The sequence below is a fragment of the Capsicum annuum genome, chromosome 10, assembly GCF_002878395.1.
Source record: "Capsicum annuum cultivar UCD-10X-F1 chromosome 10, UCD10Xv1.1, whole genome shotgun sequence".
Lineage (NCBI taxonomy): Eukaryota > Viridiplantae > Streptophyta > Magnoliopsida > Solanales > Solanaceae > Capsicum > Capsicum annuum.
Window position 1 is genome coordinate 136,845,885 of NC_061120.1, and position 12,919 is coordinate 136,858,803.

Below are 12,919 nucleotides of genomic sequence, written 5' to 3' on the forward strand. Positions count from 1 at the left end.
GAGGGAGGTACTCAGTCTCATGGTGGTCGAGATGGTGGTAAATGGCAGAAATAGAAGTAGTTAAGTTCTAAGTCCTACTCTTTTTCAAGTACACATTATCAATCGAGAGACAAGCATCATTATGGTGGTGATAATTTATTTGCGCAGGGTGTCCAATCTTAGGTTAGTGGATGGAAGTTAGTTTCTTCATGTCCTTTTACTCGGTTCTATTTTCATCCTCGTCGGGGTCATTGCAATAAATGAAAGGACAAATACTTTAAGTGTGACCAATTAGGCCATCAACTCAAGCATTGTCCGGTTAATAAAGTTGATTTGGGGGAGAGTAAAATTCACGTGGCATCATCTTCTGCTCCTACACCAGGTAGTGTTACGTCTGCTTATGTTACTTCTCTTGGTTATAGTATTAGTCTGAATAGGTTGTATGCTTAGGCATCCAGACAGGAATTTGAGGCATCACCTGATGTCTTTACTGGTATGTTATAGCTTTTCTCTTGTGAAGTGTATTTTTTGCTTGATTTAGGGTCTACTCTTGCCTTGGTGATTCCTTATGTGGCTCTATCCTTTAGTTTTAATTCAAAAGTTATTTTGAATAATTTTTTTGATTCTACCCTAGTAGGTGACTCAGTATTATTAAGAGAGTCTATAGGGGATTTGTGGTATCTGTTGGTGGTAAAAAGACCTTGGTTGATTTATTTAATCTAGATATGGTGGATCTTTATGTTATTCTTGGGATAGAATGGTTGTAGTCTTATGAGGAATCTTTTGATTATCAACCTGTAGGGTTATCTTTAGGTTCCCTGGGGAGCCGATTATAGAATGCGAGGGTGTTTCTCTAGCTCCTAGGGGGAGCTTAATTTCTTATCTTAGGGATAAAAGGTTAATCTTTAAAGGTTGTCTTTATCACATGGTCTGGTTAAAGATTCCAACTTTTGAAGGTCCTTTTTTCCAGTCAGTTCCAATAGTTAATGAGTTTTTAAAGGTGTTTCTGAATGATCTTCCTGGTGTTTCTTCGGATATGGAAATAAACTTTGATTTTGATCTAATTCTTGAGACTTGTCCAATTTCTATTCCTCCATAGAGAATGGCTCTGGCTGAGTTAAGAGAACTCAAAGAGCAACTTAAGGATCTTCTAGATAAGAGATTTATTGATCCTAATGTATCTTTTTGGGGTACACCAATGTTGTTTGTATGCAAGAAGGATGGTTTGCTTTTGATGTGCACTGAATATAGGCAGTTGAATAAGATGACGGTCAAGAAAAAGTATCCTCTTTAAAGGATATATGATCTGTTTGACCAGTTGCAGTGTACCAATGTCTTTTCTAAAATAGATCTTAGATCTGGGTGCCCTCAACTAAAGATTAGGGAGGTGGATATCCAAAAGATGGCTTTTCGTACTTGGTATGAGAACTTTTAGTTTTTGGTGATGTTATTTGGATTGAATAATGCTCCGACAGTATTTATTGATCTGATAAATAGGATTTTTCATCAATATTTTGATCTCTTCGTCATTGTGTTTAGTAATGATATTTTGGTTGATTCAAAGAGCGAGGAGGATCATGCTAATTACCTATGTATGGTGTTGCAAACTTTAAAGGAACAATAGTTGTATGCCAAGATCTCTAAGTTTGAGTTTTGTTGAACACTGTAACTTTCTTAGATGATATTATTTTTAGTAAAGAGATCATGGTGGATCTATAAAAGGTTGATATGGTGAAAACGTTTACTAGACCCACGACTCTGTCTGACATTCAAAGCTTCTTGGGTTTAGCCAGATATTATAGGCTGTTTGTGGAAAGATTTTCTTCAATAACTGCTTCTTTCACTAAGTTAACTTAGAATAAGGTCATGTTTTCTTGGTCAGATGCTTGTGAAGGGAGTTTTGAAAAGTTGAAGGATAAGTTAACTTTGGCTCCAATTCTGACTTTTGTTGAAAGTTAATAACGGGTTCATGGTTCATTATGATGTATCTCAGGTAGGGCTTGGGTATGTGTTGATGTAACATTGGATGGTGATTGTCTGTGCTTGCAAGCAGTTGAATGTATATGAGAGAAATTATTCTACTCATGATTTGGAGCTTTTGGCAATTGTGTTTGCTTTGAAAATATGGCATCATTATTTGTAAGGTGTTCACGTGGATATCTTTTCTGATTGTAAGAGTCCACGTTATATGTTTACGCAAAAATAACTTAATCACAGGTAGAGAAGATAGGTTGAACTTCTCAAAGACTATGATATGAGTCTTCACTATCACCAATGTAAGGCTAATATGGTTGCTGATGCTCTTAGAAGGTCACCTATGGGAGATTGGATCATGTGGAAGAAGGGAAGCACAAATTGGTTAAGGATATTCACCACTTGGCCAATCTTGGAGTTCATCTCTTGGACTCTAAGGATGGTGGAATGGTTTTGCAGGAAGTGGCTTGATCATCTCCTGGTGTAGAGATTAAGTAGTTTCAAGTGTTAAAATCTATCTTAATGAATAGTAAGAGAGACTTTGGTAGTCAAAAGGTAATGGTGTTTGAGATCAGTGGTGATGGTACTATACGATACCAAGAGAGGTTGTGTTTTCCTGATGTGGACGGTTTACAACAATTGGTTGAGTTGCGCTATGTTATTAATCTAGGCTCGAATAAGATGTATCATGATCTCAAGTAGATCTATTCATGGAATGTCATAAAGTAGGATGTGGCTAATTTCAAGGCCAAGTGCATGGTGTGTCAACAGTTAAGTTTGAGCATATGAGGCCAGGAGGGTTGTATCAAGAAATTAATTTGTCAAAATAAAAGTGGGAAGCGATCAATATAGACTTTGTTACTTGTCTTCCTCGATCTCAAAATCAATTTGATTCGATGTGGGTCATCATGGATAGGATGACTAAGTCTGGGCACTTTTTGCAAGTGCGGACCACCTTCTCAGCGGAGGATTATGTAAGCTGTATCTTTAGGATACTATGAAGCTGCATCAGGTGCTTGTTTTGATTATTTCTGATAGTGGCATACAGTTTACATCTCACTTCTAGCGATCTTTTTAGAGAGAGTTGGGGACCAATGTAAGTCTGAGTACTGCTTTCTATCGTAGACATTGAAGGATATGCTTTGGGCCTATGTGATTGATTATGGTAGATATTGGGTTGATTATTTACCTTTGGTGGAGTTTTCTTACAACAATAGTTATCATTTTAGTTTTAGTGTGGCCCTTTTTTATGCGTTGTCTAGTAGGAGGTGCAGATCTACTATTGGTTGGTTCGAGCTTGGTGAGGCAAACATGTTTGGTCCTAACATGGTTTACCAGGCTATGGAGAAGGTAAAGGTGATTTGGGAAAGGCTTAAGGCTGTAAAAAGTCTCCAAAATTCCTATGCAAATGTTAGGCATAGTGACTTGGAGTTTGTAGTTAGGGATAAGGTTTTGCACAACATATCTCCCATGAAAGGAGTAGTGCAGTTTGGTAAGAAGGGGAGCTTAGTCCCTAGTATGTGGGTCCTTATGAGATTTTGTGGTGAGTTTGTAATATTGCTTATGAGATTTAGTTTCCCTCTAGCTTGAGTTTGGTTCATTCGATCTTTCATGTTTCCTTGTTGAGGAAATGCATTAGTGATCCTTATTCGGTTGTTCCTTTGGAAGGATTGTGTATCATAGATTCCTTGTTTTCTGAAGAAGACCCAATTTAGATGCTAGATAGGCTGGTTCGTCAGTTATGGACTAAGGATTTGGCTTCGGTTAAGGTTTTTTTGCAGAACCATAAGGTTGAAGAAGCTACATGGGAAGTGCAAGAGGACATAAATTCCAAATATCTGCATTTGATTTTTGTTCCTTGGATTCGTGCATAAGATATATGTCTTCAACACATATTTATTATTTGAGTTAGTTAAAGGAAAGATTAATATCTTTGCCTCCTTATTTTTAGACTTTGTTAAAAATTGGGAATATGTTTGATAACATATTGGAAATGACACGTGCGTGTGGTTACCCCTACCTTGTCTGTCATTCGGGTATGAATTTTCCTAGTGGGGGAGACTGAAACACCCTAGTTTTTGGACCTTAGAAAATTTCTTAGAATTCTGGTCTCTGGACCCAATACGACTCATGGATATAAGCCGTATGTTTGGGTATGAATTGTCTGGCCCAGTTGTATACTGACTATTATTAGTTTGTGGGATAGATTTTTGTTACTGATATTGATACGACCTAAGGTTACTAGTCGTATTGGAGGTTACGGGTCATTTGGTTCCTTAATCTTATAATTTTTTACTTAGATTGGATCTGAGTACGAGTGGCTCACCATGAGTCGTAAGCAAGGGTATGAATAGTACCAGGGACTCGTTTGGCAGACATTTTTCAATCCTCTAGGTATTTTATTCTGCTAGGTATACGGGTCATAGATGCCAATCATATGACATGGTTACGACATGGGTAAATGAGTTATATACTGGAAAATGTTTGGTCTAAGGGTAGAGGTTCAGGGTATGAGTGGTGGATACCAATCGTATCGGAGGGTACGACTCATGCGGGTCAGTCTTATCCTAGTGATGGGATTTTGGTCCAACATAAGTTGGGGCATTCTGTATATTTCCCCACTTATCCTAATAGGGTCCCATAACTTCTAACCTACTTGGGAGGTTATTTACCCTATTATTCTATTCATTAACACTTAGAACTTTTCTAAACACTCCATAGTTCTCTCAAGAGCTTTTGGGCAAGGGAAGCTAGGGTTTCAACTAAAGAATCATTTTGGGGCTTGTCTTGGTGATTTCTTCCATCATTATACTGGTTCAAGGCATGTTCTCTTCCCTCATCATTAATTTTACTTAAAATCGTGGTTTATATAAATATTTTTATGATTTTACTATTACTTGATTTTGTCTTTCAAATATGATTTGGGGATTTTTATATTAAATGGTTTGTTATGGTTTACCATGGTTTTATTTGTGCATTTATATGCATTATTTGTGGTTTTTGATAATTGGATTTCATGGGAATTGTTAAATGGTAATTGAAATTGGTTTTGATCATATTATGCCCCTAATGTGTTTTATAGAATGCTTATAATGAAATGTTCATTGCATTGACTTCTTTTAATGGAACACTTGCATGTTTTAAAATTGGTAAAGGAATTATGCATGGTTCAAATAGTTTGGAAAGGCTAAAGGCCAATTGATTATTCTTGTAGGGAAAATGGAAGTCTCCTTAGTGGTTTAATATGGTAAATGGAAGGGCACTTAAAAGTCCCCTTAAACCTATAAATGGTTAGCTATGGATGGCACTTGCAAGTAAGGGTTGGTATGACGATACCAATATCAATGTCCTTGGTTAATGAATGGATAATAGTTTGGTTATTTGGAAATTAGTTTTAATTGGTTAATAAAGGTGGGAGGTTTGGTTAAGCCATGTAAGGTGGAGGTTCGGGGGGACCAGAACTGGAAACTCATATATGTCGATATGAGGTTGGTCTTGGTGACCATGTGCATGATTTCACACTATATTTAGGGGATGTACTAGTCATCCAATGGGATACTTCCTTGGTCATGTGAGTACACGCACTGGAGCCCTTTCTACATGAAGAGATGCACCCGTATAGCCTGTGGGTGGTTTAGGATGGCAAAGCTACACAACTAAGGTAAAACTTTTAAAGTCATGCTAAACTGAGTCCCTTTTCATGGCATGGATATATATGTATGGTTCTGTGTGTGTGGATGGTTTTATAAATGGCATTATTTCATCCTTACCCTGAGATCATACTAGCAGTCACTCGCCAACCCTGTCTACTAGCGGTTGTATACCTACGCTATGTAGAAACAGACCGTTCTACTCCTCCTACATAGTGATTGACTCAGGGATCAATATTTGTACTGAAGTGGTCAGCTTCTATCCTTTCGAAAGGCTCCATCTAATGTTATGAATATTTCTAAACACTTTGATTTTATTTTGGATATTGGTTTTTGTTGTAGTTGAGGGCATATTCCAACTGAATTCCATTACTCCTTTTGTTAGAGGCTTTTTGGTACTTTTATGGGTTGGTATGTGTGTTATCGGTATTGGTGCTATCCTTGGTATTGGAACACTCTAAAGGGGTGACATCATAGGATAAGTTGTTAGTTGTTCTATTCTATTACATTTTGGGATTGATTATATTATGTTTTGGAACGTCCCTGGTTATGGCCTAGTTTTTGGCCCTTGTTTTGGTAAGATTGGACTATTGGGATTGTTATGGCCCTTGTTTGATCTTATCCTACAGTCTTTATGTGAGCTGTTACACTATGTTGTTACATGTTTATAATTCTACTTACTCAGGGCAGGCGGCTGGAGGTTGGGTTGGGTAACGTGGGTGGTCTCCGTACCGATCAGACCTGGGACATCCATTACGATAAGGCCCTAGGGAGCGCTAGCAAATATGTCAGTTATACAACCATAGCATGATCAACAAGAAAAGAAGCACAGCAACCAAAATCTACGGTGGCTATGGTATCTCCTAGCCCTAACTAAAAAATTATACATTGTCCTCAATGCTCTAAAATAATACAAAACAAAGGAAAGTGAGAACATACCTAGGAAGCACAAAATGTTCATGTCATGAGTTACCCTAACAAGGGGCATATCAGCTGGCAGAGGCGGTGGTGGTGATGATGCTCTATTAAAGAATGCACCTGCTGCTAGCTCTAAATGCCTCTTCTAATCAATGACTCCTGAATCCAGTGAAGCATTCCTGGTCCTTTTAACTGCTTGGTCCTATGGAATATTAGGATTCTATAGGTATTTGATGTGACCTCTCTTGGCCCAAATTATCGTGACCTTCTCATCATCCTCAGTAAAGAAATCAAACTATCTCGGTGCACATAGAGATGATATCTTGACCACTATGGGTATAACAAAGGGAATGGCTACTACACGACTCTCCATAAAAAAGCATACCTTTTCGCACAGTATAACAAAACCATCTCTCCTCAAGGTTAGATCTAATGTATCTTTCTTTAGGAATCAGGTTGTAACCCATCTCTTAAACTCATTAAGACAAGCCTAGATGTCAGCACGTAGATCAGGCAGTTATGCTATCTGTGTGGCCTCCCATCTATCCTCTTCCTGCTCAAATCTAGTACTAACCCCTGATATTATATGCTCTTATAGGGTAGTCATCTCAATCTCAACGACCCTTACTTAAGCATTCGGGGCTTTCTGGCTATCCACTAAGCTCTACAAAAAATCTCTATATATAGTGATCATACCTATAGCAGGAGCTATAGAGGATGGCCTAGTAGGATCTAAAGATTTGCCAACCACCTCTAAGGTCGAAGCCATGGCTGAATAAGAAGTACCTTGTATCCCCTTGCCCTACATACTCTAATTTAGAGCCTCTCTCTTCTCTCCCATCTCTATATAAACATCAATACCCATATTGCCTCCATATGTATCTCTATGCTTTGTTGAAATTGGTGGGCCCTCAATCTGGGCCCTAAGTACCACGATTCGCATTATAGATCTCCTGGGAAGGTCTGCGGGTGCCATATCATTCATACTCTTTGTATGCATAGTATCCGTAGCACATACCCTTTTATTTACTCTCGGTATTTGAGGTACAGTAGCCGTATTGCATAGTCTCTGAATCATGTAGGGGAATAGAAGATTATTTAACTGCCCAAATTCTCTGTCACGAATCTTTTGCCGGAGGATATCTGTGAAATCAATGGAATATCTGGCCATTATACAAGCCACCGGGGTTGCTCCCTTCCAATTCAACAAATAATCCAAAGCAGCGGGTAACAGTCAATACCAAATGGTCAACCACCAGAACTTTTCCTAAAAGACCAATAAGCCTTTCTTGATCTTACCATGCCCCTCAATCCATAGGGTAGCATCACCCAAAGGTGAAATATAACTTGTTATCCACACAGACATCTTGACTCTCTCTCTTCTGTGCTCTGCATCTCGCAAAATATGTCAATCACATACAAATCTCTGTCTATGGTCGTACTTTGTTATAGATGTAGGAGTGATGTAATCAGGAAAAAAAATTACCCGGCAAATACTATCTGCTGATAAATCAATGCTTCCCCTCTCACAATTATATGATCAAGTTAAGGCTACTCTATGAATTTTACTAGTCTTAAGGATTTGTGCATAGGAAGGATTACTGTAGCTTGGGAGGATGCATACAACTCATGTTCCATAGCAAAGCTATAATAACCAAGTGGTCTGGTCATCCACTCTAACTAAAATTGTTCGAACGCAGCCCGCAACTGAGGCACTCTACTAAGCCTAGATAGATCAATCCAATGCTACTCATAAATGAGCCTCTTAGGCCTACCTGCCTCCTAATTACGACCGTCCATATCAAATATCTTGCTCATTCCTTCCATATGCCACCTCAAATTTCCCTTATCAAGAGGTGCCTCTGAGGCATGTATAGGCGTGGGATTTTGCTCTTACTGTACTGGTGCATCGTGGGAAGCCTGATCTGTACCCTTCTATGAATGTGGTACCTCTGACTGTTGTACCAGTGTGGCAATACCTTTCTTAGACTTGGGTACAGCTGATGACTCCTCCTGCTTAGCATCCTTAGATGAATCTTGGGACCCCTCCTCAGATTGGGGTTCCTGAGCAGCAACTTGCAGAATAGACTCAGAATTTTCCACCCCCTTCTCCTCCCCCTCATCATCTAGTGGAGGAGTGTGTTGGGGTGACATCCATGCTGGCTTCATCCGTGGATGGGCTGTAACTATTTGAGCAGCCTAGCACATCTTACCTCTTGTAGCTCTGTGTCTCTACATCGCTGCCTTGGGTAATCCTCCACTGAACCACTAGGCTTGGGAGAATCTTTCCGTCTCCTCAAGGTAGTGTGCTTTTTCTTCTTCATAGCTTTAGGTGATATATGTACCTAAAAAACTAGTCGTTAATTTTCAACAAAAATAAGGGAAAGCAAAAGTTGAAGAAAAATCATAATTCAAAAAGTTTGAATTTTGCCATAATTTTTACACCCCTTTAATCGACTGGAAATCCTAAATTGTGGTATTACTCTATTTCTTCAAGTTCAACTTCTGTTTAGGGCCTAAATTAAGAATTCAATTCAAAACACTACCCTACATTATGATTTTAGGCTACTTCAAGGCTCCTACATACAAGCATGATAGAATATGTATATTTTGTATGAGAATAGATATATCAATTGCTTAAAAAATAAATAAATCAATACAGAACCCTTTGAAGCTGAGAAAGATAGCTCTTTTATGATGAACCAGAAGTGACTAGTGAAGAACTCGTTGGAACTTGTTTTTAGTGTATTGGGATAGGTTGGAATCTCAAAAAAGTGCCAATTTTATTTTTACTTAAGTGTGGGGTTGGTTTATGTTTTTAGAGGGAAGTTTAAATTCAAAGATAAAAGTGAAGTTTTGAGGATTTGGATGAGTTGGAATGATATTAAGGATGTGAAAAAAGGGGGCAGGGGCTATTTTAGATCATACATAAGAGTTTATGGGCCTAAAATTTTGATTATAATTTGGTCCCACAACATGACCTAGCCGCAGCAATCATTTGCGCCTACCACCTGCGGCCAGGCTAGTGGCGTAAGTCTCACATGGGGATAGTAGTTGTAGGACACAAGTGCAGGTCCAAAATTTTTAGCCCTCTTTCCTGCAATTCAGACTTGGCTTTTTGATATTTTTCGAACTACTTATGGTCCCGAGACGTAAAGTTATAGTTCAAAAAGTATGAGTAGGGGCCAAAGTCCCCAACTTTCCATTCTCATCCGCAAAATTTCAAAATTTTGACTTATTGTTCAACTTACATAGTATGTGTGGGACTTGTGACCATGATAGGATTTCACAATGTCCCCTCTACCTGAAAATCGATGAATGTAAATATCTTACAATATTTAAGGCAAGTCCATTAGCTGAAACCTACAAAATAAAAACAACATAAAGTGAACACTGAAATCGTGGGTTTGTCTCCCATTCAGCGCTCGATTTAACATCACGGCATAACGTGTCTGTGTTGGTCACTTAGACTTCACCAACAAGCCCATGAGTTGTCTATCTTTCAATACTTGATTTAATTTCATGGCATAATGCAAGTGTCTTGATTAGTCAGAATCAATAAGATACCCATAAGAATACCCTCCAGGGTTATCAAGACAATCGATCACCGACACTGCCATCGTGTTGGTAGGTTGCTTCATTGATTTTTTGATGTTGAATGTGGCCTCCTCACTATTGACCCTTAATTTTAGTTGTCCTTTTTACCAACTGCATCATAAATTTTACATATCAAGGCATCTGCTCTAATGCCTCAAGAAGAGAAATATTAAAGTATAATTCTTTCAGCATATCAATAAATTACTTGAACTTTCCTTCCTCTATTTCCTACTTTAGTCATTGATAAAAATATGGGGTGGTCTCAGATTCCATCATATATCTTGCTCAACAATTGAGCCCTTATATTTTTCCTTAGAAACTGCATCATCACCTCTTTTTGCTTTTTCTATTTTTACAAATAGAGTCTCATCATCATCAGTATCTATAGGAGGTAGTGGGATATCCATAGTAATAATACCAATTCTCATGGTAATGGAAAGAACATAACCATCATTTTTTGTTTTTGCACAGTGTTACTCGAAAGGGTACCTGGCTGCCTCGATTTTAAAGTTGCTGAAACCTCCCTGAACTTGTGCTCTAACTACTTGATAGCAATTCCATGAGATTTGACCTTTTGGGTCAACACTAAAATGTTATCCTTAATCTCCTTAAAGCTGATCTCCTGATTTTCTATAGTCCTCACCAGCTTAGTCAGTATCTTTCCATTCTTGATTTTTTATCTCATCTGTCAAGTGAAATGTACCTATACCTCTATAGTCATCTCTCTTCTTCCAGTCACTATCTTTCTCTCTACTATGGTATCTGTATCTTTCATAGTAGTTCCAACCTTGGTTCACTTTTCCTTAGGATTGGAAACCTGCAAACTGATGATCCAGATAATTGGCATCCTCTTTTAATTCTGACTCGTAAGCTTTGGAAGCTGACCCATGTGTTTCTACAGCATTTATTTTCTCAAAAGTTGCTACTACAAGCTGCTTTACTGGTACCCCTATATAAGTTCTTAGCAACGCAATCTCTTACTCTACTATGTCATCAGCTCCTCTTTGGTTGTCGTAGGCACCAATAGTATATGTGCTAAATTCCTTCTTAGCCTCCTCATTTCGCCACCCTTGGTTAGTATGTGAGATCAAATCTAACATCTTCAAAGTTTCTTCCTGGTGTAATCTCATAAAAGCTCTTTTAGAGATGTTGTCTGCCATGGTTCTAGAGCTTATGGTCAAGGCTACGTATAATAGCTCCAATAAGATCATCCCTGACAACCTTATATTGGGCACCATTCTCAACTTCTTATTGAACCAGAACCATGTCTCCTACATAGATTCTGACTGTAGTTTCCTGAAATTATAAATCACTTCCTTAAGTTACAACATCCTAGATGGAGGAGAGAACCTTTTCAAGAATTTCCTGCGTAACTTGTTCCATGTAGTGATAACTATAAAGATACTTCTCTTATAAGTGAGAAGGTGAAGAACCTCTATCTAAGAACTTCCTGATTCACCGAAAGATTTTAATATGAACTTTTGATCTCGAAGAAATTGTCAAGTAGGAAATTTGTATCATCTAAAATAGGAGGAATAGTAGCTCCAGTCTCTGCCGACTCAAAGAATCCTAAATCTTCTTTATCATATATATATATAGTTGCATATATTGATATGTTGGGATCACTTGAACACGGGCTCCTCTTGCTCTATTTTTATTTACTCCGAGTGTTGTTTGACGGTCTGCTTCCCATCTCTGCTCAGCTAGAACTGCCTCTTGAGCTACCCACTAGGTTTTTCTATTGCCCACATCTCATCTCAGATAGAGCTAAAAGTTGATGATGTGTGGATCAATAATATCTTATACTCTTTTAGGAGGAGGGGGAGGTACAACGACATTAACCCTTTCAGGATTATCATTTTTTTTGTTCCACCATCCTACTAGGTGTTTGTACGATCCTTTATGGATTCAGATTCTCTGGAAATAAATGGTTACCTCTACATCGTGTGCTTGGCATACATCATCATATGCCCAAGTAATAGCACAAACGAAAAAGAAAAACCCATAAACTACAACAATTTTGCATCATATATCAATACCGTATCCCCGACAACTGCATAAAAATTTGTTGACGTCCAAGACACACCTCCTCTTAGAAGATGATACGGTTGCTAACAAATATACTAACCTAACAAAGGTTGGAGTTGATTCCTAATGTAATATATGGTTTCATGCCTTTCAGATATTGTAATCAGCGGGCGGAACTAGTAAGAGTGTCAAGTTAGCCACCTATTAGCTATAATATATAGCCCATATGTGGTTTAAACAGTGGAAAGTAGATAGGGGTACAGATGCAGGGCCCATAGAATGGGAATAGTTTCCTATGACCTTTCAAGATAGATTATTTCCCCTAGAGTAGAAAGAAGCCAAAGTATTAGAGTTCATATACCGTAGACAAACTAGCATGAGTGTGAAAGAATACTCCCTAAAGTTCACCCACTTAGCCAGGTATGCTCCCCATGTAGTAGTAGACAGTAGATCCAGAATAAGCAAGTTTGTGTCTTTCATGCTCAACAGATTGAAGAGAAGAAACTTAAGAAGGACAGAGAGAATAAGAGAGCTAGAATTGGTTGGTAGAGTTTTTCTCAGCCAGGATTGCAGGGTGGTAACCGTTCTCAGTATAGTCAAAAAATTTAAGTTCTAGTTCCCTCTTCATCTACTACACTAGTACCGAAGTTCAAAAATAACCATAGGGATGGGGCACCAGGCTCCAAAACTCAGGGTAGTGCAAGCATTATTTACACTCATCCGCTTTGTAAAGAGTGTGGTAAGTATCATAATGGTGTGTGAAGAAAGGGCAG